This window comes from Equus quagga, chromosome 16 (assembly GCF_021613505.1).
Source record: "Equus quagga isolate Etosha38 chromosome 16, UCLA_HA_Equagga_1.0, whole genome shotgun sequence".
NCBI lineage: Eukaryota > Metazoa > Chordata > Mammalia > Perissodactyla > Equidae > Equus > Equus quagga.
Genome location: NC_060282.1, coordinates 40713712 through 40735987, shown reverse-complemented (window position 1 = coordinate 40735987; position 22276 = coordinate 40713712). Strand labels below are relative to the sequence as shown.

General features: G+C 41.4%; 1 protein-coding gene across 1 annotated transcript in view; it reads left to right on the top strand.

Annotated features, from left to right (window-relative positions):
• The first annotated feature begins 6064 nt into the window (after positions 1 to 6064).
• Positions 6065 to 22276, top strand: part of CPQ (carboxypeptidase Q) — a 460527-nt gene continuing 444315 nt past the window's right edge. Inside the window, exon 1 of the mRNA XM_046642700.1 lies at positions 6065 to 6321. The gene's annotated coding sequence lies outside the window, so the exon portion shown is untranslated. The remainder of the gene's footprint in view (positions 6322 to 22276) is intronic.

The window sequence follows — 22276 nt, the reverse complement described above, 5'->3', positions numbered from 1 at the left end:
GGCTTGCCAAGCTGTGCCATGTCCATACCTGGGATCCGAACCGGCAAACCCTGGACCGCCGAACTGGAATGTGCGAACTTAACCGCTGCACCACCAGGCTGGCCCCCTTTAATCCATTTTGAGTTAATTTTTGTATATTGTATAAGGTAAGGGTCCAATTTTATTCTTTTGCATGTGGATGTCCAGGTTTCCCAACGTCATTTGTTGAAGAGCCTGTCCTTTCCTCATTGAGTGTTCTTGGCACCCTTGTCAAAGATCATTTGACCATATACAGAAGGGTGTATTTCTGGGGCCTCTATTCTATTCCTTTGGTCTATATGTCTATCTTTATGTCATCAAACATATTTTTAAATGAAAGAAGTCAGACACAAAATAATATAAACTGTGTCACTCCATTTATATAAAATTCAAAAATGATTAAATCTAATCTACGATGTCAGAAGTCAGACTAGGGGATATCCTTGTGGGTGTGGGTGGTGACTGGAAGGAGGTATGAGGGGGGCTTTTGGTGTTACTGGTAATGTTGTTTCTTGATCTGTGCATTGATTATACAGGTGTGTTCACTTGGAAAATTCATTGAGTTACACAGATATTTAGCATTCATACTATCATAATCTTTATACTATTTAATAAATCTAAATTGAAAACAGTTGCATAGAAATATGAAAATTTGATTAAAATTCATTAATCCTATATTGCTTTTAATTACTATGATGTGTGTTTTTTTTCCCCATTGGATTCACACTTAGTAGACAAAGTAAGGATCTTGGTGTAAGTTTCAGCCATTCACATTCAGGTAGACCTCTTTTTTCACATACCTGGGAGAGTAGCTAGGAGTGAGCGATGAAGGAGAATAAGCAATGCTTCATATTGCATTCTTTGAAGGATCAACGTAACATTGACTTTTGTTAGCTGAGAGATAACATTTGACTATAACAATATTCTATAACTTACAACAATATTCTATAACTTTCCCTAATTGCAATATTCTGATAATGTCAACTTTGACAAAGAAACACTTTTCCATAATGACAAGCTGATCAGGATAACTGACAAAATAAGGACCCATTACTTATTCCTGCAAGCCCAGGTCAAAGGAAAAATTATAGTAGTATAATTATAATTACAGTAGTCTAGCAGTATCTATACTAGAGCTTCCCCGCCGTGTGCCTCGGCACACTGGATGCTGGGAGTAAATTACATGTAATTGGAGGCACGGATTCTGCTCAACCCTTAAGGGTGGTCAAGCTAGGCTTGGGGAGACTGAAACTACTGGGCTAGTCACCTTCTACAATAAGATGCCTCAATCCGTCACCCCATCATGCCTTATAGATATCACTTTCTCTGTGTACAGTGATGTACAAAGGGTTGGCAGGTCAGTAATAAGAAAAAATAATAAGAAGGGACCCCTAGCACAGTGAAGAGTTCCACTTATGTATAGAATTACTCCTAAATTCTGATACTAACCCATGTTCTTGGGATGTGCGAGAGGGCCCTCTAGGAAAGAAAAGTAAGGTGTAGTGGTTTCCAGGGAAGGCTCTACAGTCAAACTACCTGATTTTGAATGATGGCTGTACCATTAACCAATTGTTTTGTAAAGCACTTAAAAAACAAAATGACTTTTGAGGTTCTGGATCTTGAAACTGGTGCCTTAAAACTCACCATGGCTGTCTGCCTCTTGGAAAGTCCTTCAGCACTAAGATGACTACACATTCCAGTTTATGCCTGTTGTCCTGGTATGATTATTAACAGCACCCCCATCCAGTACCCCTCTTTTTCCCCAAGGGAACATATATTCAGATTTGAAGACCACTTTTGTAAACCAAAGTGTGCCTGACTGATTTCTTTCCTTTTCTCCTGTTAAATTTTAAAAATACTTACTGTATACCTGTTATGTACCACACACTATACTAGTTACTTTGACATATATTATCTCATTTTACCATCAGAATTACCATATGAGGTGTTTTTATTGTACCTTCCATTTTTTTTTTTTTTGAGGAAGATTAGCCCTGAGCTAACTGTTGCCAGTCCTCTTCTTTTTGCTGAGGAAGACTGGCCCTGAGCTAACATCCATGCCCATCTTCCTCTACTTTATATGTGGGACAGCATGGCTTTGCCAAGTGGTGCCATGTCCACACCCGGGATCCGAACCGGTGAACCCCAGGCCGCCGAAGTGGAACGTGCGAACTTAACCACTGTGCCACCGGGCTGGCCCTTGTACCTTCCTGTTTTTAAACAGATAAGAAAGCTGAAAACTCAGAGAGTTTAATTGACCACTCACAACTAGTAGGTGACTAAACCAGAACTCAAGTCCTGCTCCCTATTTCTAAAGCCTGTGCTTATCAATCAAATGCAGTCCTTGGGTCTCCATGATGGGGCACTGCCTTGTGTTGGTTTCCTTCCCTGGGACATCAGGTCCCACCTCTTGAAACTAGGATTGTAGTTTAGGCCTGCTCACTGCCAAACTGCCCTTTTGCCCAAATCTCCATGTGAAATACCTCCTACCAGGCTCCCTTTCACCGTTGTCAGCACATTCTCTTCGTTCCTATCCTGGTTGTGTTCATCAGCATCTCTTCTCTGGGTGGCTGCACAGTGCCCAACCCATTGGGAAAAGGCAGTAGGAACAATCTCTCCAAAATGCTAACCTCACTGTGCCACTCACCTGCTTAAGCCAGTCCAGTGCTTCCATAAGGATGAAGTTTGAACCTCTTATCAAGATTTACAAGTTCTTTTTAAATATAGACATCAGTCCTACTGAACTTTCTCTTCTTCCTTCTCCAGCTCCCACCTGCCATGCAAATTGTTTGTCCCACAAATGTTTCCACCTCCCAAACTTGTCTTCTAGTCATACTTCAGATGCCAGCTTCGGTCTCTGGGCAGCTTGCCTGTGCTTTGTGTACCATTGTCTGCCCCACTAACTTCGGTGCCCTTCCAGTGGTGTGCTGGAGCCAGCTGGTACAGGCTCTCAAGCCGACTGCTCACATCACTTCCCAACTCCAGCACTGCATGATGTTGTATTGGCATCTCGAAATTGGTCATGGTGGGAGCATTTATGCCCCAGAAATTGACAAAGCAGGACTTTTTTTTTTAACTGGTTGGTAAACATTTACCAGCACAACACTGTGTCCCTCCTAAATTTTCATAACACTCTGAACACCATTTATTTCTTCATTCATTCAGTGAATGTTTACTCACTGTCTACTACATGTCAGATACCATTTTAGTTGCTGAGGATATAAAGGTAGGCAAATAAGAGAGTCTTGCTATCATGGATCTTACAGCGTTGAAAGGGGAAGACTGACCTTAGTCAAATATTCACATAAATAAAATGTAAAATGATAATTAGGTTAAGAACCAAAAATGCTTAAAAAATATGTAATAGGATATTTGACCTAGTCTAGGTAGGTTTTCCTGAGGTAAAATCAAAGGATAATTTTGGGTTGAGGAAGGAACGAGGAGGAGACATAGCATTCCAGGTTGTGGGAACAACATGTGCTGTAGTCAGAGGGAGCATGACTCCCAGGAACAAAGGAAAGAAGACAAGTGTGGCTAGGAGGGAGACAGGAAGCTTGATGGGAGATGCAGCTGCAGAGCTAAGGCCACACAGAGTTTTGTAGGCCCTACTAGGGAGTTTCACCTTTATCCTAAGAGCAGTGGAAAGTCACCGAAGTGTTTTCAGCAGGAGGAACACACACTGTGGTGGAAAATCAGCACAGCATAATGGTTCAGAAACAGGCTCTGGAGCCAGGCTGCCTGGCTTGGAATGTTGACTCTGCCCCTTACTAGTAACTTCTCTGTGCCTCAGTTTCCTCAAGGGTTAAATGGTGATAAAATAATGCCTGCCTAGGGGCTCGCCCCGTGGTAGAGCGGTTAAGTTCGCGCGCTCCGCTGCAGGCGGCCCAGTGTTTCGTTGGTTCGAATCCTGGGCGCGGACATGACACTGCTCATCAAACCACGCTGAGGCAGCGTCCCACATGCCACAACTAGAAGGACCCACAACAAAGAATATACAACTATGTACCGGGCGGCTTTGGGGAGAAAAAGGAAAAAGTAAAGTCTTTAAAAAAAAAAAAATAATGCCTGCCTAATAGGGCAGTTTATGAGATTGTAAAGCTCTTAGAACAGTACTTGGCACATCATAAATGTTATGGAAGTCCTTGCTCAATTAAATAAGTAAAAACCTCTTTGGTAAGATAACTGAATGTAGCAGTGGCCTGTGTTCTAAGAGGGGATGCAGACGTAAACAAATAATTAGAATATAACATGAGGTAAGCACAAAAGACAGTGTTAACACAAAGATGAGGATGAGCTTGGTTTCCAGTGGTTATTATGAGCAGAGCTGAGGGCAGAAAGGATGTTCCAGTTGGAGAGAGCAGCACTATGAGCTGTAGAGATACGCAAATGTCACTGTACTCGGAAGCTTAAAGCTTGGCATAGAAAACATAAGAATGAAAACCAATGGGAAAAAAATGTTGTGACAGAGGTACAAGTAAGGAGTGATTCATTTAAACTCGAAAGCAAATGCACAGGCTTTTGGAGGAGGTCCCAGCATCCTGGTTGACTGCACAGACTCTGGAATCAAGCCGGCTCAGTTTAGAATGCCAAGTTTGTACCTCACTAGTTGTGTGGTTTGATCTCTTGAATCCTCAATGTCTTCATCTGTAAAGCAGGAATAATAATAACAATAATAATAATAATAATACCTAGCTCATAGTTGATAAGAATACACAGTTAATGCATGTAAAGTCTTAGCATAAAGCACTCAATAAATGTCAAGCTATTATTTTATTATTACATTATGAGTTGAGACGTGAGTGAGAACTTTGATCTAAAGGAATAACATGAAAAAAGGCCCAGAAGTTGAAAAGCATCTGACACATTTAAAGAACAGCAAGCCAGTGCCAATTAAATTATAGTTATCAGTGCCAATCTATGAACTGCTTTTACTGGTCTATGATGAGATAAAGAAAGAAACTGAGAGTAAACATTTAGAAACCAAAAGAAAACAAAAACAAACTGACAGTAATTATATACTTGTATACTTGTAATGAACACTGGGGTTTGTAGTTTTTTATGTCTTTTTTTTCACTTTTTCTAGCAAGTTTTTAATTGTGACTTGCAAAAATAATAGTCCATGACTGATTGGAATAATAAAAATTTGTCCTTTACCTCAGATCATTTGAAAAAAAAAGTAATTCAGTGCAGCTGGATATAGCACCATAGAGACGATCCTGGAAAGGGGGACCAGGATCACACTGTGAGAAACTTCTAGGAACCTTGAATGTCTCAGAGTTTTTTATTTGGTGGGCAACAGGATCAATAAAAGTTTAGGGAGATTCTTAACTGAGGGTTTTGTGTATGTAGGTAAACGGACATTGCACGTTTTGCACCTTTTTTTTTCCAGCAAGCGTGTAGCTTTTCTTCTTTTTTAATTAAAAGATTTTTTTTCTAGTTAAGGAGAGACCTGAACTGCTCCGTGTCTCACAAATATAACTGTACTTGATAAGAGTGGTTAAACAAGGGAATTCAAGCTTATCAAAACACAAAACGTTAAAAATACGTGAGCACACACTTCGTGACCAGCAACTCTTGTGACTTGTTGCGGGTAACCAGACGAGCCTCCCTTCTTCTTGGGCCCCCTCGTGTAACTAATGCATGGACGAAAACGAAGCGACTCTGCCCGCCGTCCCGGTTTGGGTCGTCGCGGCCTCCCACGGCCCTGCGCGGCGGGATGGGAAACAACGGCGTAAGGAGCGCTGACTCGCGGGCTGCCTGTGAGCTCACGAAGCGCGAGTTTCCAGAGCCTCGGCCGGGCTCAGAGACAGCCCAGAACCTTTCCCGGCTTCCTTTTAGAAGCAGAGCCCCTTCCTTCCCGACCTCACAGCCACTCATTCAAGCACACGACCCCGCTGCCAAGGCCTTCGCCCCATCTCAGGCGACAGCTTCTCAAACGCAGTGCGGCCCAGAGCCCAGGCCAGCCCGGCGGCCCGTGGAAAGAAGCAGGGCCGCGGGCCAGGGCCCCCGGGTGTGCCCCTCAGACTTCTAACGCGAGCCAGAACCCGCAGGCTCAGGAGCCGCCGGGCCGTCCGGAGGCGGCGCCGGCCCCCCGCGCCGCTCAGCCTTCCCGCCCAGCGCCCCGCACCCCGGGCCCTGCGCCCCGCCTTTCCGCCCGCGGCGCAGAGGGCAGGGCCGCGGGCACCAGGCGGCGCGAAGGGGCCCGGCCGCGCTGGGGGTTGGCCGCCACCGCTCGAAGGCTGGGCCGCGAGCCTGGCCCTGCGCACCGCCGCGTCACCGCCGCCGCCCGAGCGGCCAGAGCAGGTGCGTTCGCCGCCGGCCCCGCCGTGCCCGCGGGCGGTTGGGCCCAGGCCCGGGCTCTCCGGGCGGCCGGGCGGGCTGAGGCCGGGGAGGGACTTCCTGAGTCGCTCATTCGTGGGAGCGACGGCGGACGGGGCTGGGAGGCCACCGCGAGACGGGCGGCGCCTGCGGCTTCCGTGGCAAGGGCGGCACCGAGCGCAGAAACGGGGACGCCGAGCCTGGGCGTCGGGCTGGAGGAGGCTGCTGCGGCGTGGCCGCGGGCGGGGCCGCGATCTTTCCTTCCCGAGGCCCCGCTCCAAGCCGCCGAGGAGCTGCCCTCACCCCCGACCTGGACCCAATTCCTAGTTCCCCAGAGCCTCCGGGGTGCTTTATCCGGGCTCCTTGGAGGTTCTTTTCGCTTTTTATCTTGTGCTTTCACTTTTGGTGTGCGCGGCTCGGCTCGGCTCAGACTCTAAGTTCCATGAGGGCAGAGACCCCGTGTGACTTGTCAGGTACTCAGAAGTACTCAGTAAGTAACTGAATGAGCGAGTACCTACGAAGTAGAACCGAATGAGTGAATGAGTACATAGGAAGTGGTGCTGAAGGAAGGAATACGTGAATGCATATGAATACATACGCAGTGGAGGCAGCGGAGACGCAGGCTTACAACTCTTATCTTGCGATAGTTTTCCAAAAAGCTGTCTAAATGTCGCAGTCGTGTAAATGGAGTCATTCTGATTGTGGCTACTTAAAAGGAGTTTTATTTCTGTTTTTAAAGAAAATAATCACCAGAAGCACCCCCTCGTATTTCCATTTTAGGTAGATTTTCGTATATGTGTTGCTTAAAACAAAATATTCCTAGGCTTTTTCTTGCTTGTTTTTTGTTTTGGACTTTTGGAGAAGTAATGTCACCATAATATTATTTAATGTATTCCTGAAAGATAAAGATGAATGTAAAGGTAGAACCACATGCCTCTGCTTTTAGTAACTTGGTAAGACTAGACATTTGTCTTGAATTCAGGATTGTGAAGAATCTTGTTTGTTTTCCTGAGGCAGGTGCTGGCTGGTTTGTGGGTGATGGAAGAAGGCTGACTATAGTCCAGAGAGGGAAAGAGACATTCACTGTGTGGGGACACTCTGGAAGTTACATAGGTTGAGATTGCAGTAATACGATTGGTCACTGCATCAGTTCTAGTTTTCCAGGCCCAGGTTTCAGAACAGCTGGATGACTTTGGACTTGACACTTGATCTCTTTAGGTCTGGGTTTCTTAATCTCCAAGATGGGGGAGGTTAGGTGGGGCTCCTTCCTGAGTTAGGCTTCTAGGATTCTTTTTTATCAGGAGTAGAAGGTGAAATTGCAGATGGTTTCCTGGAGTTCTGCTCACTTCAGCCGCTCTGCTTGGGATTCTATAGAATCTGGCCCTATTTTCTTCTCTGCAAATTACAGCTTATTCTTTTTGCTCTTCACATCTGCTACAAAAGGACCTGGGAACTCAAGATGAGAACAATAGACTCTGGGCCGGTAGGAGGGGGAGTTTTTTTCTGCATTACTGCAAACTCCTGGTTCTGGGTCTAACTTGTTTCCAATGCAACTCAGCCTGACAATGCCATATATTTCCAGTATAGCTGGAGAATTGTATCACTATTAATTTTCCTGCATTTGAGATTAATTATCATAGATCACAACATTTTGGAGCTGGAATTACCTTAGAGATTTTTTTAAAGGCACTTAAAAAGTCATTTTACATAGATATTAAACTATTTTTTGCATGCTACATTTAACAAACACAGAGTCCCAAATGTGTTAAGTAAAATAAAATTAATGTTACCTACTCAGTTATTTCAAGACTATGGGGAGGAGTGGAGCCAAACGTGGTGCTTGGTGAAAGACCAACTTTCTCTGACTCTTTTCCCAAAGAGCCAGTTACAGGGTCATGTGTCGTTCAGGTATGGGATGTAACAGTGCTGATATTTATGGAGCACTGACAGTGTACCAAGCACTGTTACATTTAATCTTTTTACTTGGATTGCCCCACTTAATCTTTACTGTAAACCTAAGAGCTGGGTGCTATTGTAATCCCTATTCAGCCTTCCTAAATAGGAACAGTGCTTGGAAAATGGGAAAGTCAGGTGTTCAGAACACAGGCAGATGGAGGCAGGATTTCTCCCAGAAACAGACAGTCCCTGCTAGGTAAGTGTGTGTGATGTTGGAGAATGAGGTCTCTGTGTGTTTTCCAGGATATGTATAAACTCTGGGGCGTGCTGGGTAAGTGAGTTTAGGATGGGAGCCCAGGGGTTGAATGATTTAAGACTGAACTGCAGAGACTCTGGTAGACTCTGATGCTTTGACCTAGATGCACATGCATCCTAATTTTAAATGCATTCAGGCTTAATTTAGGGAGTATCAAATGGGTGACATCAAGAGCTGTCATCAGTGAGTGGCACTTAAGGGCTTTGAACTAAGAGTACCAAGCTATGTTGTTTCTTGGGCTAGCTTTGTCTCCTTAGTAAGGCTCTGCTTCTCAGCTTCCTTTGTAAGAACAACAATTCCTAATTCAGAAAAAGTACAGTACCTACATCCCTGTAATCCAGGAACAAGAATGCAAGATGAGTTTCCAGGACTCTTATAATTAATTGACGAGAGCAAAAGAGGAAGAGAGGCCCATAAAATACGTGGGAAATTATTTTTTATCTTGTCAGTTAAATTCAGCCTTATGGAAGGCTGAGACCAATTGCAACCCTGAAAAACTGAGAGCTGGTGCCAGTTTGATTTAGCTCAGGAGGCTGAAACTTTCTGCCCTGAAGGCTGGTATGATAGAATAGATCTTCCCATTGCTCACAATGTTATGAAAAAAACATTAAAGCAACAATTTTTATTACTTGCCCTGGAGCTAGAGCTTTAAAATGTACTTTAGTCTCCCCCTACCCTCCCTAAACCACTTAGCTTTTAAAAACAAACAACCCATTCCTGTGTTTGCTACAGTCAGATTATTAGTTCTTTCTCTTTATTCCTGTGCCCTGTTTGTTTAATGCAGCAAAGAAGGAGGACTGGTAGTGTGCTTCTAGGTCTCTGGAATTTTTCTTTAGTTATTATTTTATTCAGCACGTACTAATTTCAGTAACCATTTATTGAGTACATACTATGTTCCAGATAAAGATGAATAAGATCCTGAGTTTAAGTAGGAAAGTGACTTATCCACAAATAATTGCCCCGCAGGGTGATGTGGAAGTAGTGGCCCCTCATTCACCTGGGAAAGTGAGGAAGAGCTTGGAGGTTAGAGCTTAGGAAGACTTCACAGAGCAGGTGAATTTTGAACTGGATTTTGAAGCCTAAATAAAGGCCAAGAGGAGGGAGAAGAGCATTCTGAGCAGAGAGAACTACCTGGGCAGAGAAAAGGAGGCGAGTCTGAGCATGGCCCTCCCTGGGAGAGATGGGTTCAGTGTGGCTGTAGTAGAGAGGTCTTGTGAGGTTGGGACCAGAGAGAGAAGGTCCTTGAATGCCATGTTATTTAGACTTTTACACAGCCTAGATAATCTCTTTTAGAGTTTTATTAAGCTGAATTTTTAAGCAGAGGAAGGCTATGATGGAGTTTTCTTCAGACAATAGCTTTGGCAATAATGTTTTGGAGGAACTGGAGAGGAAAAAGCCAGGAGGCCAGAAGAAAGTGAGGACGCTGTTGCTATAGTCCAAATGAAATAGGATAAGGGTCTAAACTAACATAGATTTGAGAGATAGAGGGCAGGATTTAATGAGTAGCTGGATATGGGAAATAAGGTTGAAAATAACTCTGAGGTTTTGGAATTTCTTGACTGAATGAATAGAGATGCCGCTAGCAAGGATAATAAATATGAGAAACAGGTTTTGGGAGAAAGGCAGTGAGTAGAGATAACTGTGGAGCATCCAGGTGAGACCCCAGGATACAGCCTTGGCTGTAGCTATACTGTGACATCACACAGAGGAGAACTGCCAAATGTTACAAGTCCTCATTCTAAAAAGACAAATCATTCAATAAATCACTTAAAAGGAAGGAAAAAAAACCACATTAGACTTGACTAATGACCATTGCATCATATTTCAGGTGAGTTTCTTAGAACTCCATTTCCTATGTGAGTTCAAGTGATGGAGAAAACGTTGGAGTCTCAAACAATGAGGGGTTATTGTTAGCCACAAAGAGAAAGCAAAATAGAGCAACACAGACAGGAGTGGTTCAAAGGAACAAAGATAAACAAATGGCAGAAGTGTAGCAGAGAAGACTGATTGCTAAAGATACAAATATAGGCAGATTCGGAATACAGAGAAGAAATTTGAGCTGGCTCTTCCAAATAACTGTACTTCTTTAAAAGTAAGACTATCACCTTTGATTTCTCATCTAATTCAACTTGTCCAGAAGAGACAAATAGGAGATTGTCAGAAGTGCCAGGCAGAGGATTTGATCTCGTTTTGCAGAGAAAGTGTTGGGAGACTTTGAAGTAAGGGAGGAATAACAGAGGTGGAGTAAGATAAAATGAAAAGGATAATGATTAGGAGAAATTTTCAGAACATTTAGTGAATTCTATGACAAATAGTTGCTAACAAAGAAAAAGACTGATGCAGTGTTCTCTTAGTGTTGTGGCGTTAGACTAGCTTGGAAAAAAAGAATATATTAGCATAACACCTTATATTTAAAAATAATTTTTACATTTGATTGGTACATGAACTCTCAGAAGTAGGTGCAGCCAGGCACTATTATCTTTCTTGTATAAACTAAAAATCTGTGTGTTAAGGAGGCTGAGTTTGCCTCAGATCCCATGGCTGGCAAGAACTCCAAGCTTTCTGACTTTCAGTCCACTGCTCTGTGCATTGTATCAGAGCCTTGCTTTGCCTGGAACCCTGGTCTTTTACGTTGTATCCCTTCCACCCCCTACCATGTCATATCATGGAAAGGTAAAAGTAATGCAGATGATATTTGAAGGCCAACAAAGCCAAGATCTTTGGAGGCAGAGGCAGTGATGGAAAGGATCCTTAGCACCACCTCTGCTGCATGCAATATGGTCATGATTGTCAGGAAGGGTTGTATAGAGTATCTGTGGAAATCAAACACCACTTTCGATGCAATAGGAGAGTCTACAACGTAAAACAATCTTGCAATTAAATCTCCTATGATGCATATAACCTCTTGATAAAGTGAACAATTAGTTTAGAGTATAGATTGTATATAAATTTACATTAATATAAATTAATTATATTAATTTAATATAAATCTATAATAAATATCATTAATATAAATCATTAATAAAATCATTAATATAAATCTATATTATATACAATTGTATAGAGTATCTGTGGAAATCAAACACCACTTTCGATGCAATAGGAGAGTCTACAACATAAAACAATCTTGCAATTAAATCTCCTATGATGCATATAACCTCTTGATAAAGTGACCAATTAATCACTCCTTAATATGTGGATAAATCTAGACTTTCAAATATGGGGTTTGTAGTAAGCTACATCTACAATGATTATATTATTTATATGTGAAGATTTTTCTAACTTGAGTATTAAACATGAAGATGGGGATCTGGAGCTGGATCCCCTAATCATTAGAGACCATTTAAAACCTATTGAACATAATCATTTGCAGTTAAATCCATGTAGCTACCTTTACTGCTTACAAAGCACCTACAGGTAGGACATTGGGTGGGGTGAAGCTCATCTGGGAAATGGAGAGACAAGCCCAGCACTGGCACTGCCCCCAGCCTCATGGTAGGACCCACAAAAGATAGTTATGAATGTAACTCCACCAACATAGTGGGCCAGAGTAGGGAAACCAGAAACTCTTATGGACCTTGAGTTCCATATCATCACTAAGGTGAAACCAAGTCTAATTCAAAGCAAAGAGCATTATACTGGGGCTAGAGTTATTTTGTGTTGATAAAAGATAAAATCTAGAAGGAAGACAGAATAGTTGTGACGTTTTATGGACCAAGCAATTAAAAATATTAACCTCAAAATATATAAAGGAAATGGTTAGAAGTGTGAGAAAATGACCAAAACAAATTGTAAGAGACCTTAAGATCTGTTGTTTACATCACAAATCAGTTAGACAAAAGCCAGATAGTCATATACAAAAGATGAATGGTAGGATTTGAATAATATAACTAATGAGGTTGAAAAATACAATTCGTCAGGGTGAGAAGGGATATAGAAAGTTTCAATAATATGGTATATTTAATATTAATAAAATAATATAATTATTTACATTATATATGAATATATATGTGTGTGATGTATATATATATGTATGTATAACCTATTTGCAGAATATTCATTTCTTTGGAACACTTATGAAAGATTGTAAAAGTAAATGAAGACTTCAGTGAGTTCCAGAGTCCTGCTGGCCTCGTGCCTTAGTCCTCTGGTTTAGCCCATGTTTTCAATTACCTTTGTAATAGGTTGAAATAATAAAAAGAAAACATCCTCTTTTTCATGATGTTCTCAAGCCGCTCATATAATTCATCTTTCACCTTCATGTATGTATGTCCTTTTGGTGCCCAGACCATCATTTTGAGATTCTTTTACCATTATCAAAATACGTTGGATCTATGTTATCCATGACTAATCTGAAGATGCATTTGTTACATTTGATTAAGTGTTCCAAATCATTAATGCCATGTGTGTTGTATTGCAAAATTTACTGTCTGAAACACCTGGCTGTTCTTTTTTTGTGTTTTGAGGAAGATTAGCCCTGAGCTAACTGCTGCCAATCCTCCTCTTTTTTTGCTGAGGAAGACTGGCCCTGAGCTGACGTCCGTGCCCATCTTCCTCTACTTTATATGTGGGACGTCTACCACAGCATGGCTTGATAAGCAGTGCCATGTCTGCCCCCGGGATCCGAGCTGGTGAACCCCAGGCCGCCGAAGCAGAACGTGCGCACCTAACTGCTGTGCCACTGGGCCGGCCCCCTGGCTGTTCTTTTACAGGGTTTTTCTTTTCATTAGCTTTTCTGAGCTAAAGCTTACAGAAAATCTGGGGCCATAGGCAGACTAGAGAACGAATGGAGGATCACAAACCCCATTTTGTGGGGAGAAGCAGAGGGCAAATCATGGAAGTCAGCACGATTCTGCCTCCATTTTGCTACCTACTCAGTTCAAATTTCAAGGTTTACCACATAAACTAATCACTCACCAGCACGCTATGTTCTCTGTAGTTGGTTAAGAATATGGGCTTTGTAGATGGTTAAGAATATGGGCTTTGAAGCCAGTTTCCTGGGTTCAAATCTCAGTTCTGCCACCAACCCCTGTGTGACGATGGACCAATTACATATTCTCTCTATGCCTCAGTTTATTCATCTGTAAAGTGGGGATAATAATTATAACTGCTTGTGGTAGGCAGAATAATGTCCTCCCCTGAAGATGTCCATGTCCTAATCCTTAGAACCTATAAATATGTTAGGTTACATGGCAAAGGAGATTTAAGGTTGCAGATGAAATTAAGATTGCTAATTTTCTGACCTTCAAGTAGGGAGATTATCTTGGAATATCTGGGTAGGCCCAACTAACAGTGGAAGAGGGAGACAGAAGAGGAGTCAGAGAGTTAGGGAGACGTGACTATTAAAGGATGGCCAGAGAGATGCAATATTGCCAGCTTTGAAGATGGAGAAAAGAGGGCATGAGACAAGAATGTGGTTGGCTACTAGAAGCTGGAGAAGGCAAAGATCCTCCCCTAAAGCCTCCAGAAAGCAATGCAGCCCTGCCGATACTGATTTTACCTGGTGAGTTCAGTACTGGACTTCTGACCTACAGGACTGTGTAATAACTTCATTTTGTCTAAGCCACCCAGTTTGTGGTAATTTGTTGTAGTAGTGATAGAAAACTAATGTATTGTCCTATAGATTTGTTGTAGAGTTAAGAAATGTAAACATTTAGGACAGGCCTGCTGCATGGTAAGTGCTCAGGCAATATTAACCACTATTATTATTATTATTATTCATTGGTACTTTAGTTTCCCTCTTGTCTTTGCCTCTTTGTTATAGTTATCTTGTGATTACACAAAATTGTTGGAAAGTCCCCTCCCCCCAAGACTGTGGCCCTAGGGGTTTCTCACTCTCATGGTAGGCCATACTCAGTCTCCAGCAATTTGTCAAAATTACCAATTATATATTCCTACCAGTTTATGGCTCCAGCACTTTCTGCTCCGAGTAAGCAGATCTGAGCTGTGACTCTGGATTTTCTTGCCTCTCCAGATTTTAGGGTGGCAGTTTGCTCTGCACCCTCAGTTCTCTGCTGGGTCCAAGGAAAGTTGTTGCTTTTCAGTTTGTTCAATTTTACTTGTTGTTGTAAGGACAGAAGTGATGACTTCTGAGCACTTAGATGTTGGAGCTGAAATGGGAAGTGAGGGCAGTGCTGTCATTACCTGTGGCTTTAAGGAGCTCCTCTATACTCAAGAGATCTTCATCTCTATACTTGACTTCTTTCTGATTTCTATTTTCTGGTTTTCAACTCATCAATTTCATTCTCAAACATGCTCTTCCTATGTTTTCTATTTTGGTTAATGGCATCTTAATCTGTGGGATAGTAGGTAATGTGATGTGTCTGAAATATAGGGTACAAATCAGGCTCAAACTCTGAGAAGTTATCCTTAACTCTGCCTTTTTCCTTATCCTCCAAAATTACTAAGTCCCCAAATCCTGTTGTTTCTAGCTATGATAGCTCCTGAATTTTTCTGTCCCTCCCGTACCACATCCTTTCTATCATTGCCCTGATCATCCCCATTATTGTCTCTTCCCTTGGCCAGGCAGAATCTTTTAAACCACTTCATCCTCCACACTGTCTCAAGAATTGGATCATAGGCTGAATTGTATTCCCTTCTAAAAAACTTACGTTTTGAGAAATTGTCTGAAGAATAGAGTCTAAACTCCTAATATACCATTTAAGGTTCTTAAAGATCTCGTATTAAAATATATGTCTAGGTGCATTCCTGGTGCATTCACTTACTGTGTTAGTTTCCTAGGGCTGCCATAACAAAATCCCATATACCAGGTGGCTTAAACAGCAGAACTTTATTTTCTGACAGTTCTGGAGGGTGGAAGTCCAAGATCAAGGTATCAGCAGATTTGGTTTCTTCCGAGGCTCTTCTCCTTGGCTTGCAGATGGCTGTCTTCTCACTGTTTCATCATAGTCTTTTTTCTTTTCATGTGCACCCCTTGTGTCTCTGTGTGTCCGAATTTCTTCTTCTTAGAAGGACACCAGTAAGATTGTATTAGGGCCCACCCTCATGCCCTGGTTTTAACTGAATCACCTCTTTAAAGGTCCCGTCTCCAAATATAGTCACATTCTGAGGTGCTAGGGGTCAGGCTTCAACATATGCATCTGAGGAGGGTGCACTTCAGCCCACGGCACCTATTCCGTCCCTCCATGCGGTCTGTATGTGTGTATCAGATCACATCATGACCCGGGAAGATTTTAAAAATGCTGATTCCTGGGTCCTACCCAGTGTTGTATGTTCTGGGTCAGTAAGTCTGAAATGGGACTGGGAGTATATTTGTTGCATGCATGTGTGTGTGTTTAAATTTCTCCCTAGAGCTTTATAATACCCTGGCTTCCTAGGCTTGTTACCATTTCCGGGGAACATATTATAAATGTTTATGTCTTTGCTCATGGTTGTTCTTTTATTGGATATACCCTTTCCACTCTATGACTATGAAAATTCATCTATCCTGCCCAGCTGAGCTAGAATAACATTTTCTCTATTGTTTCTTCCTTGTTCTCTCTTGCGGTAATCCTACAACCTTTATTATTACTTTATTATAAGCCCTTGAGTATTTATTTCCTTTTGTTTTGTATGATAAGCATTTGCCTTCCTCTTTCACTAGCTTCCTGAGACCAAAGATGACATATTCTTTATTTCTGTATATCTGAAACAGTTGCTATTGCTCTGAGCATACTAGGTAATCAATCAATGTTTTCAGTATGAATAATGAACTCATTAATAAATGCTGATAATTTTCTAATGACTTTTTACACAGTAGAGACCATTAGACAAAAAAAAAGCTTAAAACGAGTGGCAGAACTTTTATTCTTTTATTTTTTTCTTTTCTGATTTTTCTCCCCAAGTTCCCTCAGTATGTAGTTGCACATCTTAGTTGTGGGTCCTTCTAGTTGTAGCATGTGGGACGCCATCTCAGCATGGCCTGATGAGTGGTGCCATGTCCGCACCCAGGATCTGAACCAGTGAAACCCAGGGCTGCCGAAGTGGAACATGCAAACTTAACCACTTGGCCATGGGGCTGGCCCCAGAACTTTTATTTTTGAATAAAATATCTTTATCATGATACATGAACAATGTTCTTAATGTGTATTTCTGGTTTAGGACTTTAAACTTTTACAAATTTCTCTTGAATAAGGTATTTGATAATAGAAAGAGGATACAGTGAAGACATCATAACAATTTGTGATAATGGCATCTTTTTTTGCATTGCATTTTTCAAGGCAGAGTATGGATGGTTCAATTCTTAAAGATGAATGGATTCCCCAGTGTCCACTTGTAGTATATCCTCCTAGTCAAGAACTGCTTCCTTATAGCTGGCATGGTAAGGTGGACTTGTCTATTAGCTGAGCTAATAAGCTGCGTTTTCTTGGGTCAATGAATAACAGAAACAATTCTTGAAATGATTACATCAGCTAAGACCGAGTTTCTGGGCAGGGATCTAGAGTCTGGCATTTCCTTTTTGTTAGTTTTCCAAAAACTACTAAAACTTCAACCCTATACTTTCTAGAAATGGAGTAATCACTTCTAAAATCATTTCGCCAAAGCCTTTTCTGAACCAGGGCAGGCAGTCACAGAGATTGGCAGGGGAAGGACTGATGTCTACTCACAAGGGAAGAAGGATTCTGCTTTGAAAACACAGATGAGCTTTTGGATGTGGAAATTTACAAGGTTCAGAAAGCCCTGAAACATCTTTAGAAGCTGAGCCCAGCAGAATAATGGGAGGCTGTGTGCTGGCTTGGCATTGGAGGCTGTCTGGCACAAACTGCACTGTAAACAACTCTTCAAACATTTGCATCTGCATACATGACATTAGATTCTCAAAATGTCCAATTAAATACTTGTCAATGGAAGAAATGTTTATTTCCTCAGCTGACCTGTTGTCAGCTTGGCCTTTCTGATGGGGGAGCAGTTTCAGCTGATACTCTTCTTTTCTAGACCTGATCTTGTCCTTGTGCACATAGAATTCTTTTTGAAAGCCGTGGAGACTGTGCCAAGCTGTAGACCATGGGCTTAGGTTAGGTAACTAAAGAAAAATATCTTAAAGTAAATGCTGTGAGCCCTTTTCAAACCAAGGAAACCTACTTAGCGCCTTAGTTTCTTTTGTGCATCTTAAACTCTTAGTGCTTGAGATATTATAAAAGTGATAGAACTGAGAAAAAGAGAAAAGGGCAGTTTTCATATTTTTTAAAAATAATTCTCTTAAGGACTGAATTAGTTTTAACATTTCAACAAATATATATTGAATGAGTGTTAATAGTGATGTTGTGTGTTTATGTGTATGTAGTGATTGTGTGTCCCTATCCTTGTTGATAGACATGGAAATGCTCAATTATAAGTCCCTGTGATTGGTATAGCAGTGAAGGTTTTGCAACATGATGTAGAAACATAGAGGAAGACACGAAGAAAATAAAGGAGAAGAATCAAAGAAATTTAGGTATTCTTTGGAAAAGTTCAAATGTATAAGGAAGTAGAAAGCTGTGTGATCTTGAGCAAATTTCCCAATTCTACTGGCCCCAGTTTCCTAATCCATAAAATAGGGAATATAGTATGAAGAAGATCAAAGGTTATTATCAGGATTAAATAAAATGATCAAAACTACTTACAATCATGTAAACTGCTTACAATAGCATTTGCCACATTGTAAATGCTCACCAAATGTTAGCTAATTATGAAATATTAATCACTTTTTGGACAGAGGAGATTTAAGCATTTCTGTGTGGTGAGGGGAAGGAGCCCAGGAAGAGAGGGAGAAAAATAAGATAATTGCTACAATATATAGAGAGAATTTTGCTTTGGAAAGGAGGGTGGGTAATTCTTTCACTGAGACATGAGCTGAGAAGGACTGTATAGATAAAGGATAGAAAAGTTTTGAGGTGAGGATGGTGAAAGCCAAGGCATCTCATGGTCATATTATTATCTCCTCAGTTGTATAGATGAGGGGAACTTTTACTGAGCATGAGGGGAATAGGGGTGGAATTTGGGGCTTAAGGAGAGTGGAAAAACTTTGTAGCAGCTGCTACGGGGAATTTGATAGAGTCAGCTGAAGATAAATATAAGGGTTGCCGAGCAATGCAGAAGACCCAGCTGAGAGCCTTAGTTGATAGTGGAGACATTTGGCATGGTTATGTAAATATTGATGGTGGTATTATGCACCCTGATGCAAGCATGGAGAAAATTCAAAATTAGTTTTGAGGAATAGGCAAGTAGGTGAGGAGGAAAAGCAAGGCATCTAGGGTACTAATGAAGGCAATATTATATCATCAACCACCAAGTAAGGTCCTGAGCCAAGATTAACCTGAAATGGTGAGTTGAGGATAGAAGCACAGACAGACTGGAGGTGAGGAAGTGGCTTAGTCAGTTCAGGCTGCTATAACAAGATGCCATAGCCTGAGTGGCTTATGAAGAACAGAAATTTATTTCTTATAGTTCTGAAGGCTAGAAGTCTGAGATCAGGGTGCCAGCATGGTTGGATTCTGATGAGAACCCTCTTCTGGGTTGCAGACTGCCATCTTCTCGTATCCTCACATGGAGAAAAAGAGAGTGCAAGAGCTCTCTGATTTCCCTTTTATAAGGAAGGGATTGACTTGGCCAGGGCTGATAAGAAAAGGTTTCAGAGAGAAGGTGATGGTTGAGATGAGTTATGTATGATACTATTGCTAAGTGAGAGAAATAAAGAAGACCTGAATTAAAGTGGTAAAAATTTTATTGCTAGGGACAGAAGGAAGAGATGTAGGAGGATAGAATGATGATATTTAGTAGCTAATTGACTATGTGGGAGAATGAATAGGTGATTTTTGTACTTTTGAGCCTGGATGATAGGGACAATTATGGTTTCATAAGTGGAATCTCTGTTCGAGTTAGAGAAGATATTGGGGAAGATGATGAATTTGGAGATATTGAATCAGAACATTTGGTTGTAAGTGAAAGCAATTCAACTAAAATGATATTAAACCAAAAGAAGGAATCTGTTAATTTTCATAACTGGAAAGTTCAGAGATACGGTTGGCTTTAGGCATGGCTGGATCCAGGGCTCAAGTGATATGATATGTGCCCATCTCTATCCGTCTTGTCTCTATCTCTTGACTCAGCTTGTCCTGCTTGGTTTCATTCTGCAGGCTGGTTCTCAGTATACAGTAGGCAAAATAGGTGCCTAAAGCTCCAGATTCGCATCCTAACAATCCCAATGGAAATAACTTTTATTTGCAACATCCATATGTTTTAAAATATGTTTCATTATTATTCAGGTATAGTGAGGCCAACAGATCAGGAAATGATTGCCGTTGAAAAGATAGTTTGTTACTCATGGTTCCAAATAGGAGGAGTGTGCCATGCCATGCAGGGCTACATGGGAAGCACCAGGGTCAGTTAGGAGGCAGAAACAGTGAGGGGAAAGTGTGGGCCAAAGTCTTTATTGTGGTTTTGTCAAGAAGGAATGGGTGAGGCAAGTAAGCAGGTTTAGGGTTGACTGGTGTGAATAATTTCAGCAGGCTCTGAGGTGTGTGGTCTATCCCAAGTTGTCTGGTACTTGGCCCTGGATTGATTAGGGCAGGGAATATTGGCTTGGCATGTGAGAGTTAGATAATAGACGTGGTTGGAAGATATGGGCTCTAGATTGGTTGGTTTGCATGTGAAAGGAATGTTCATAGGGGAGTCTTGGAATTAGTGAACCCTAGGAAGGGCAGTTCCTCTTGGTCAGTGAGGCCCCACATGCCAGAGCATCAAGAAAACAGAAAATAAGAAAATAGTTAATACACCATATATCAAAGTCAGGGAAGATTCTGATTGGCCTTGCTTTGGTCATCTTGTCTCTGTAGTGTGGGTGTGGAGTATGGGGTAAGGAACAGTACTATGATTGACTCCCGGTGTAGACCAGAGTGTGGGGATCAGGGAGGATGATCTTAAAGATAAAGAAAGCAGAAATTGGGAACTTATGCTGGGAAGCCAAAAACTATAGCTACCATAGTCTATTACAGGGTACCTGTGGCCATCATGGTTGAGCTGACCAGGTGGCAGTTCAAATGTGGTTCTGGGCCTTTTTATTTTAACAGCCCTCATTGCACAACATGCACTACTCCCTGGCTTGACGCCTTTCTTTTGTCCTGCAATTCTACAAGCCTATAGAGTTTCTGAAACTGAGTGTCCAAAAGTAAACTCATTTATGTTTTCTGATTCTCTTGACTAGGTACTAGTGTTTTCCTCATGGCCTTCAGTGGACACCTTACCTTCATCTTTGACTCTGTTCCTTCCCCCTCTATGAAGTCATCTATCTTCTTCTGAAATATCTCCTAGATTTACTCCTTGCTTACCCATATTTGCTGCTACCTTTCTAGTTAGGATCTTCATCACCTTTCTAGTCTCTTCTTTTTAGTCTATCTTTCTTAATATTGTCAGATTTTTCTCTGTGGGGAAGAATTACCCCCCTCTTCCTAAAAAAACCCATTATCTGAATATTACAGAGAGAAAACGGCGGGTACATAGCACAAGGGCAAATGTGTGAAGATCTAGATTTGAGTCACTTCACGTTCCTCCTCTGGGTTTCATCAAAGATATTTGGTGGTTTAAATGAGAAAACTCATGTTTGAAAAATCTTTGTAAACTGTAATGTAGTTCAGATGATGGTGATTTCTTTCTCATTCTGTGCTGTATGAATCCTAAGTTTTTTTCAAACTCTAATTTTCAACCTTATTTCCTCTTTCTAAATGAATTCCTCTCTGTCCCCACACTTAGGCCAAGTTTGTTTCTCTCTTTGTATCGTTCTATACTGTTCCAAATCTGAAATGCCCTTCTCTTTGCTCTCCTCGCTGTCAACTAAATCTTTTTTTTTTAATTGCAGTAACATTGGATTATAACATTATATAGCTTTCAGATGTACATCATAATATATTTCGAATTCTGTGTAGATTACATCATGTTCACCAACCAAAAACTAATTATAGTCCATCACCTCGCACGTGAGCCTAATCACCCTTTTTGCCCTGCCCTATTCCCCCTTCCCCTATGGTGACCACCAATCCAATCTCTATTCCTATGTGTGTGTTTATTGTTGTTTTTGTCTTCTACTTATGAGTAAGATCATGTAGTATTTGACTTTCTCCCTCTGACTTATTTCACTTAGCATAATACCTTCAAGGTCCATCCATGTTGTCACAAATGGCTGGATTTCATCATTTCTTATGGCTGAGTAGTATTCCATTATGTATATATACCACATTTTCTTTATCCATTTGTCCCTTGATGGGCACCTAGGTTGCTTCCAAGTCTTGGCTATTGTGAATAATGCTACGGTGAACATAGGGGTGTATGAGTTTTGTTGGTGGTTTCCTTTGCTGTGCAGGAGCTTTTTAGTTAGATATAGTCCCATTTGTTCATTTTTATTTTGTTTCCCTTGCCCGGTGAGACATGGTCCTTGAAAATATGGAGCTCAACAACAAAAAAAACAACAACCCAATTAAAAAATGGGCAAAAGATCTGAACAGAGATTTCGCCAAAGGAGATATATGCATGGCCAACAGGCATATGAAAAAATGTTCAACATCATTAGCTATCAGGGAAATGCAAATCAAAACTACAATGAGATGTCACTTCACTCCGGTCAGAATGGGTATAACTGACAAGACAGGAAACAACAAGTACTGGAGATGATATGGAGAGAAGGGAACCCTCATACACTGCATTGAGACATTGAGAATCCAAACATGAACTTGACATGGTCCTTATCCTCAATTTGCT